This window comes from Homarus americanus, unplaced genomic scaffold (assembly GCF_018991925.1).
Source record: "Homarus americanus isolate GMGI-L3 unplaced genomic scaffold, GMGI_Hamer_2.0 scaffold43815, whole genome shotgun sequence".
NCBI classification, from domain to species: Eukaryota; Metazoa; Arthropoda; class Malacostraca; order Decapoda; family Nephropidae; genus Homarus; species Homarus americanus.
Window position 1 is genome coordinate 3,506 of NW_024742926.1, and position 10,366 is coordinate 13,871.

General features: G+C 38.3%; 1 long non-coding RNA gene across 2 annotated transcripts; it reads right to left on the reverse strand.

Annotated features, from left to right (window-relative positions):
- Positions 1 to 831: 831 nt before the first annotated feature.
- On the reverse strand, positions 832 to 9,797 carry LOC121877091. Of its 2 annotated transcripts, none has more exons than XR_006090881.1 (3): positions 9,685 to 9,797; positions 4,920 to 5,046; positions 832 to 915 (listed from the first exon to the last, which is right to left on the reverse strand). It is a non-coding gene; the product is annotated as an uncharacterized LOC121877091 (long non-coding RNA). The 2 variants fall into 2 exon arrangements; XR_006090882.1 differs by lacking the exon at positions 832 to 915 and adding an exon at positions 3,619 to 3,637.
- Between the last annotated feature and the right edge of the window lie 569 nt (positions 9,798 to 10,366).

A 10,366-nucleotide genomic window follows, 5' to 3' on the forward strand; every position in this document is an offset into this window, starting at 1 on the left:
ATATTCCATTTTTAGTCATTTTAACAATTATTGAACATAATTGAAGGTAAAGTGACTAGTTTAATGCGCGGCATCCAGCCTCTTAACACAGCAAACAGGAGTTACTGTCTCTCTCTGTTTTCACTGGAGGTAACATCTTGCTTGAGACTCTCTTCAACTAAACGCTTTTTTCTGTGTTTCCAAGCAAATTATTGGTCATTTTGAAATATATTTTACATATTGACAATATATAATGTAGTGCAGTGTTGATTTAAAGAAAATAATCTTGAATTACACCAAGAGAGCTAAAATTTTATGGGTGAAATGGTGCCATGGGGTGACTTCTCTTCCACCCCAATGCCTCTTCTTCTTCTCCCTTCTCCTCCACCCCCATTCTAAATTCCATCATCATCATCATCCAGGAGCCTTCTACATACACACCTCAAAGTAAGTGAACTTTTCTATCATTTTTGTTGAATTTAGGAAATTTTCGGTGAGCTGGAACCAATTACCCAAAACCCATTAAACAATATATATGGTTTCATAACGAACTTCGATTCAACGAACGACCTTCTGGAGCGGATTGAGTTAGATTGCTTGGAGAGGTCACTGTAGTATTGGCCTTATATATGTATATATATATATATATATATATATATATATATATATATATATATATATATATATATATATATATATATATATATATATATATATATATATATATATATATATATATATATATATATATATATATTAGCTACTGATTTAAGTTTTCTTTGTCAATGCATTTATAGTAACTGATCGATGCTCTTTTGTTTTCACTTTGTTTATATCTCAAGTACTATGTTTAAGTACTTACAGCCGAGGCTCCTCCTCGTGTAACTCGTAAATACAGCATTAAGGTAGAAAGTGTCTCTTTTTAGCCTGCGTCATCTGGCGAAGATGATGGGATATACTAACCTTTGAGTATATGACATGTTAACGTAAAAACAGACGATTCATATTACTCTCAATAGCCAACAAAACATGTAGCTATGCCTTCTTTATTGAGTACCCTGTCTGAGGCATCCGTTTTCTCAACGCTTCAGGACGTCTGAGTCCTCCGTTTTCCCTCAATCTTAGAGTGCACCCAAGACTCCGTATTCCTTAGTATAACGACACCAAATTTGAAATAGCAACTGTAATCATATCTGTTAAGGCAACTTAGATATGTCTGATTACAGATGGAACATTCAAGATCCCTTGTGAGTGATGTTAAAAGCTTCAACTGTCTTTATTGTTAGTGAAACTTGTCACGTAAGTGAGTGTCAAGTCTGCCAGTACGAGTGACATGTTTTTATATCGTCCTTGGGATAGCCATGAGTTTATAAGTACTCCTGAAATTAGATCATTTTGATGCCCAAACATCAGAGAATCTGATGTTTGTAGTTTAGTTAGTGTCAGCTGTTTATTTAAGAAAGTTATTAAGCTCCTGAAAGATTCTGTCAAACTGTATGATCTCCAAAATCTAACATATCCCCATGAATAGTTCCTCGTTTGTAGTTTTGCTGAGCTTGTGAAAGTAGTGTTGTTAGTGTGTGTATTTGACGTCCATTTCACTTTTTCCTGGCAAGCTCAATCTCCGATCAGATTATAAAAATAGACGTAAGAAATTCACCTGACCCATGGCATTGATTTTCATAGTTAAATGTACAGCGACATAGTTGAATGTAATTTCTGTCAAGTGACATAGTCGAATGTAATTTCTGTCATTGCTTGATTAGCCTTTTTGGCATGGGTAGCGCACAGGCCTGAATTGCCAGTTAGCCGTATGTAAACTCGTTTAAGAGGAGCAGCGTCACATCTCTGACGCTGTTCCATCATATCTCAGGCACAGTCTGTGTGTTAGCTGAATACCAGACAGTCACCGGGGAACCGGTAGCTGCATACCAGCTGGCTGTCTTGCAGGATGTCGTTAATTCGGCACGATTAAATTGTGCGAGTCTGCACCCTGGGAACTTGGCCCGAATTCCCTCGCAGTGTGTCGGACTGCAACCGACCCTAACAGCACTCTTCGTTTGTTGTGGTGACACCAGTGTTACACCCTGGGGCACTCCTTACAGTTATATGGGCCAAAGTATTAATGTTGTATATGATTGGATATAATTAGCAGAAATATAGTTATCCCATGTTGAATAATGAGCCCATAAATATTGATAGAACTAGTAATAACATGTTATGTGGGTTGTGAGTACATCATTCATATATACTACCAACTGAGGGAAAAGTGCCATGTTGTTCATTCCGAAATAACATGGTGTTATAAATAATACGTTAATTTGGGATATTGTCAAGTGTGTCATGTAACCATCTGTATTGACAATGAAATAATTTAATGATGGTTTAATGTTGTAACCAAGAAGTGAAGATTTATTTTGCTACTTGTAAAAGTAAGACCTAAGGGTCCAGCCCTATCTGAGCGTGTAAAATAACATCTTATTTGTCGAAGAAATAATATAACAGTTGTTTATTGATGTAATAAGTAAGTGAAGATCTATTTTATGAATTGTAAATAAAGACCTAAGGGGTCCAATCTTGTCTGAGTGTACTTATTTACCATCTTGTTCACTCCTTGTTAATAAATATTGAATTAGTAAACTAAGAGTATCACTGCTCTATTCCTTTAACATTTGGTTCTCAGAAAATAACTATTGTAACTCACATGCCTAGAAGCTCGCTAGCACGCTACCTAACAGTTCAATGAGGTATGTTATATGTACTGTATTATTATTATTATCATTATTATTACATTATCGCCCCCCAGGCCCCGATGTGTGTCAGTGACCTGTGCCCGGGTGGGGTAATCCCCGTAAAACAAAATCATTTTTTTAGGGGCCTGGGATCGACGGTTGATCCGAAAGTCGGTTAATCGAGGTTTTACTGTATTCTAATAAAAGTCTGGGTGGTGGCAGGCTACCGTTGTAAGTATAACAAGTGTTATAGTAAGAATGACATGGTTTTCCCAGACTAATCCTTGGTATAGAATATAACTAAGGCATGATAATAAATTGATAGAAAGGACATAAAATTCAGAGAATACAATAATATACCCCCTGTATATGACAAGGAATAAAGCATAGAAAAGAATATTGACTTAAAAAATATAAACAAAGAAATTTATGATAGATACTTATAGACAGAAAGACTAAGAAAATAAGATTAATAGAAAATATAGATATGAAGCAAGTATATAAGTATTTATCTTAAACTTCTTTGCTAAATTTAAGTTGCCTTAACAGATATGACAGCAGTTGCAATTTCAAATTTTGTGTCGTTATACTAAGGAATACGGAGTCTCGGGTGCACTTTAAGATTGAGGGAAAACGGAGGACTCAGATGTCCTGAAGCGATGAAAAGACGGATGCCTCAGACAGGGTACTCAATAAAGAAGGCATAGCTACATGTTTTGTGGGCTATTGAGAGTAATATGAATTGTCTGAATTTACTGAACTAACATGTACGACCGTGGTCATTACAGAGTACTGTATATAATAAGACATGTAGCAACGTACAACTCATTATCTAATTCTGTATTTCAGGTAATCTGTGAAGACCCAACATGGTGGTCACTGGTTTTTGTGACATGCAGCCATCAACACTTCCAAGTCTTACAACACTGAAAAAAATATCAGTTTTGTTATGACATACGAGCCAGTTAAATCACACAACTAACATAAAGAGAAAGCAACTTAATATGGGCAGTCATCTCAGCTTTTATAATGGAAGTATGGGAAAATAAAATCAGATTTACTAAAGCTGCAGAAGGATCTCTGACCTTCAAGAATGGTCGAAGAAATGGCTGCTAAGATTCAATGTCATGAAATGTAAGAGACTAAGGCTGGGACGTACTAAGGAGGCGTATAATATGCCCCAATGGGACGAAGAAACTGCATTAATTGAGACAATGTGAAAAGGACCTAGGTGTGTATATTGACAATGAGCTGAAGTTCTCGGGCCATTGCGAGAAGGTAAATCAGGCAACTAAATTATTAGGTCTTAAAAGAAGGTTGTTCAGATATCTAGACGGTCGGTATTTCGTAACGATCTTCAAGAGTGAAGTGCTTCCCCATCTGGAGTATGGTCAGCCCGTCTGGTCCCTGAGATATGCCAGTGACTGTCAGTTGATTGAAAATGTCTAAGGGAGGGCCACCAGACTGGTAACTGCACTACGGCACCTCAGCTACCCCGAGAGATTAGAGCGCTTGAATTTGCCTAGTTTGAACTACAGACGGGCAAAGGTAGACCTAATTGAGGTGTATAAACATCTCAAGGGCACTACTCAGTCGAGTGCCCTTACCTGGAGCTGGCAGATGCTCACCCCACAAGGGGTCGCAGCTCAAGATTAAAGAAGCCGCAAGCCCAGAAAACTGTGAGGGGTAACTTTTTCGAAGTGAGAGTTGTGAACTCTTGGAACAATCTGCCAGAGAGTATTGTGACGACAGCGAGTGTGAGCTCTTTCAAGACCAGACTTGACCAACACTGGAGCAGGTTCAGATAAATTCAGGAGCCAGTGCATGCCCATTACTTGTCATCAGTGCGTAACAGAGACACGATCGATCGCCCAAGCAGCTAACGAGCCAATCAGCGGTGAAGAGGATAAAAATAAAAATTAAGTAAAAGAAAATGAAGCAAAAAGTTATTAATATACAGTACTTTAAAGAGAAACAAAATAAAGACACATTCAGAATTTTGTATGGGATGGAAAAGTGAATCCGGGCCATTTTTTGGACGTCCTGTAACACCAACATAATAGGACACGACTTTACACAAACAAACATTTACATAAATGCACAGTTTTATATGAATACTGTACAAGTGCACATACACACAATTAACAGACTCAGCTTGTACACCTAATGACAACAACATGATGTGAAGTAATAGAAATTAAGTCTTACCTCCCACAGGTCAGCAATGTTTAACCAGTTGCCTTTAATGGCATCATATAGGAGCCTGGAGTGTCTGTGTACTGTAGTTGACTCTGAACTAGTCATACTGAGATGTGTTGTTGGTCCTTGAAGCTTCCTGAAAATGTGACCAATCGCTTTATAATACACAACACTGAGACTACTGTACAGTATTATACTATAGGCAGAGGTTATTTGACCAGTAGCCGACTGAATATCGCTGGATAGTTGACCAGAATCTAAAATGTAACTTAATACTGTACTGTACTTTTTGCCACAGACAATTCTACAATTAAATAATAGTGTAAAGACTAGTCTAATGCTTACAATCATCCTGATTAGAATAACATTAAAATCATACACAATCCCAGCAGGTCCCAGTCAGGAATCTATCAAATAACTTCATACAGGGGGCTCCCCAAATTCGTGGGGGTTAGGTTCTCAAAATGGCTGCAAATCGCCAAATCCGCGAATAACATCTGCAGACCAGGGGGGGGTTACAGGTAGCAAGTAGTAGGCAGCTACCAAACAGGGAGGTACTACAACCTGGGGAGATATTGGAAGCATAATTTATTGACTAATGGTAGACCCGCAGTGGAGGAAGTGTTGCTCCGTACTTTGTTTCCATTTACTCACTACTGTGAATGTGAAAATATATTTCTTTGGTTTGATTTACATAGTATTTAAAGCTCACTGTGCAATTTAATTTCAATACTTAACATCATTTTCACCCTGCTTACACAATGGGAAATACTGTTGAAAAGAATTTACTCACGGAAGTAAGACAAAGAAGCTCCTTTTATGACGACGTTATAATGCAGTTTACATGGCAAAAAAGAAAAATAGGACTCATGTATAAATAAAATGGGTAAGTAAAATATATTTTTATTTAAATTGCACTGCTAATGTATGTACTACACTTCTACAATAAATTTCTTCTATTTTGCATTTCTCTGTGCTGTTTATATGAGTAGTATACTACCTTTTATAAGTACAGTATAGTCTGGATTTACGCAGTTTTTGTTTACGCGTTTGGTCATTTACGCGGTGCCTTGCCAGAATGAAATGTTTTAATTATGCGGTAAATTTCATCATTATGCGGCGAGTGGCTGGAGAGGTCCAGACCGCCGCGCCATTTTTTACTCACGTGGTCCATTCTTGACCATACGCGGGAAGCGGCGAGGTGAGGGGTGCGCATTAGGCGGCTCTTACGTTATCGCTGACGTCATATGACGTATCGGACTGTGATTGGGCCACTCATCCTTACCACCCACACATTCCCTCCGCCGCTAGCTGTGATTGGTCTAATGTAACATGACGTGCCCTGCCACCAGAAGTCGCTGACCTAGCCGGGCCAGTCTCATTGTTCTCAGTCCACGTATACAGTTCTCTCTTGTGCCCGCTATTTCCCTCATAATGGCTTCCGCTGGACCCCCACCACCCGAGAAAAACCCTGAATTACCTGGACCAAGCCATGATTGTGTGAAGGAAATCATCGAGGGGGAGAAAATTAAGCTCATCCTTGACAACGACCCAGACAAGCATCGGTATGAAGAGTCTAATAACCATCTGACGAAAGTTATGGAGCCGTATATCCAGATCTATTTCGACAACATCAATGCTAGTCGTCAACGTAGTATTAAGGACTTCACCCGCAACCCACCACAACCACAGCCAGCCCAAGTCAGTGACAGTGAGGATATGGACTTTGAGGGGTTTGTCTGGGAGGCCCTGCAAACCTCTGCGAGTAGTGAAAGTGACTCACCGGAGGGCAACTAATCTTCCCTCTGCCTTGGAACCAGCCGCCATCCAAGTGTGCCGACCCATCTTTTCTACTAACGTAAGTGATAAAAAACCTAATATTATTGATATTTCTCTTAAATATTAATTGTGTGTGCATACCATCATAAAATTAAGATGTTATTTTTACTACAAGGTACGTATTGTGTCGGAAAAAGTGGAGTTTGGGGGTCGGCCCAGTCTCTATTTCAATTACTGTAATCCCATATGTTCTGTTATTTCATTTACGCGTTTCTCGTTTTACGCGGACCTCCACGGGTTCAATTGACTGCGTATATGCAGACTATACTGTATGTCATTTATTTTATACAACTTAAAGTTTAGTCTTTACCTTATTATAATGCTCAGCACACCCGGTTTCAATACCCACCATACGCCACTGATTATTATTATTATTAAATTTTTGCCCCCAGACCCCAATGTGGGTCAGTGACCTGTGCCCAGGTGGGCTAATCCCCATAATTTTTTTTTTACTTGTGTCCAAAGAAATGTATATTCCATTTGTGTTTGCCCTTAGGACAATTATTTCTTTTACCTGTAGTATTGCGTATGTGTGTGTGTGTGTGTGTGTGTGTGTGTGTGTGTGTGTGTGTGGACACACACAAAACATATAATTGAACAAAATTGTGTTCACCAGCCCTGCCCATAAAAAGTAAGCATGGACTTGAGGGTAGACTGTTATATTTTTAATAAATTTGTTTCTGATCATTTGTGAGAGGATTTTCCAATTACAGGTATTATTTGTGTATGTGTTGTGTGTGTATGTACACATACACACATATATTTACAATACAGGTAAAGGAAATTACTGTCTCTAGAACGAATGGATCCCTGTTCCAGCCGCAATGTAGGCAACTTTAAAACTACACACAGATATTCTTGGGTACATCCAGGGTGCCATCCGCAAATAACCGAGAATCGCAAAGTAAAAATCCGCGAGCTTGGGAGGCATACTGTTTATTATAGTGGGTAATTATTTGTTTAATACCATACTGAGAAATTGATTACTCAATTAGGTTCTTCGGTATTATTATCGTTTCGGCCATACAGCAAATTTTGGTTTAGTTTAGGTTAAATTACGTTAGGTTGAAATTCAGTTTTTCCAATGTTTTTTTTATGTGTTTCAAACGATTCTGACCTTCCGAAAATATGCGCATGACCGGGATGATAATTTTGCCACTTTTTCTTTCGTAGTTTTTCTAATACTGTACTTGTACAGTAAATAAATATGACCTTTATTTCCTTTAACACTAGTAACAACAATGAATCTCTGAAAGTGGCCAGGTCTTTGAACATGAGAAGTTAAACAAAAATAATAATAAACTATTAAAAACCTACATAACCTTTTGTGATACACGCAAAAACTGAATCGGTAAACCTGGTTTCATACACAACCAATTGTGTTTACATTTCGTGGACGTGAGCAAGATTCATTACTATTGACGGACTTTAAACGCACTACACACATTTATCGGGAGATTTATGCATTTACAAAATTTTTTTTTAAATGTACTTAGGCCTCCCTTGTGACCTAAATGCCGAAGAAATAAATTACCCTATTGGCAAAACATTGAAAACACGAAAAACATTAATAAAATCACCGTTTCTTTTGCCATCGGTTAAACATATTTTTTTTTTTACTATTTGGGAGTTCTCTGGGTTAACAAAGGTTAGGTCAGGCTTTAATTTTTTTCTAAGAACACGACTACCACCAGAAAGAGCTATTCGATTTTTTTCATTTTTTCCACATATTCTTATCATTATAGTAAGTTTTTTTTATAAGAGATGACAACTTTTTAGGTCAATTGATAGTATCACACCAGACTTTATTTTTATATTAAAAAAAAATTTTCCTATGGTTTTTGACAAGTTTTGAATCCGGAAAACTGCTTTTAGAATCTCCCCAACAATCATAGCGAAAAGCGATTTTTCTTTTTCAAATAAATAAAATACAGTCAACCCGCTTATGTCCCACTTTTTACTGCTGCTTTCCACGCCACGCTGGCACCTGCCGAAACCGAATGCTTCACGCTTCCGCTGTGTGTGTGTGCCCTTGACAAGAGAGCGGCGCGGAGTAGTGGTGCGACAAGGTCGCCCTCCTGCCTGACGACACGAAGTTCTTCACAAATTCGGCCACCCACCAGTGTTTCTGCCCAAGTCAGTGATAATGATAGAGGATATGGACTTATATGGATCTTGAGGGTTTTTGACAGTGAGGCCCTGCAAGCCTCTGTGGTGATAGTGATACAATTGATACAAGTGATACAGGTGAGGGCCAATAATCTGCCCTCTGCCTCGGAACCAACCCCCCATCCCCGTGTGCCCAGCCATCTTTTCTACGAATGTAAGTGTTAAAAAACCTAATATTATTGATATTTCTCTTAATTATTAATTGTGTGTGCATACCATCATAAAATTAAGAAGTTATTTTTACTACAACGTAGGTATTGTGTCTGAAAAAGTGGAGTTTGGGGGTCGGCCCGGTCTTTTTCAATTAATCCCATATGTTATGTTGTTCACTTTATGCGGGCCACCGTGGGTTGAATTAAACGCGTAAAGTGAGGGTTCACTGTACTAACCAACCAACAAAACCTAACCTTACCCAAACTAACCTCCTATTCTTCATGCCCCCACATCTTACCTTAATCTGCAAAACTATTGTGACACCACCAAATATGCTGTTCTTCACGCAGTGTACACTGGTTATTACACTTTGGACAAAGAACTATATTCGGTAATACACCGGGTTTCCTAAAAAAAGAAGAAAAAAATGCCTCACTATTTTTCTGGTGTAACTCTGCAATTGGTGTAAAATAATCATTCTTACAATGTCGGCACAGCTCTTCCAACTCAAATTTCTGCTCCCGACCCACCCACTCATTGTTCATTTGCTAAAGCAAAAAAATCTTGCCCAATAAAAATACTCAAATCGCTATAGCCAATAACAGGCTCCCACCTCACATGCGCTGTTAAACGCTTAAGAAGTGAACACGGAGGTCTGGAGCGATGTGTGAGCGGGTGTCAGACCTCCTCCGCCAAATGTAAACAAGACATGGTGACACTTGTGAATGAGCTAAAGTAATAATCTTGAAAAATTAATATCACGGTTATCCTTAATTTCCGGTGGAAATATCATAGAATACAAATGTCTTAGAATTGTCTAAAAATTACGAAATACATTTTAATAACAGCATAAGAAAGTCCGGTGTAAACTTATAAACTCTCCAATTTTTACACTGATACTTATTTATGAATGACCCTTGGCCGATTTTTCATAGAAAATAATTACAAAAACACCGCAATTTCACCGAGTTTTATAGTGAACACTGTTGTAGTTTGTGCAAATGTGTTAAAAGTGGTTATTTCTAAATTAAACCTAACCTAACCTTTGTTGATATGAAAAACAAGCAGCAGAAGCATTGTTAGAAGACCTAACATATCTAACCTTACCTGACTTCCTAACAGCCCCCTGGTATATTAAACAGAAAGAACTTACTATGATATGGTGTAATTTTAATTATTTTGTGAACGTGAGAGCAGCTGTCCGTACTGAACTGTACTTAGGTATACACCAAGTATCAGTGTTGAGACTGTTGACCAAGCCCAGGCAGCAGAGGGTTGAAATGACTGTTTACACC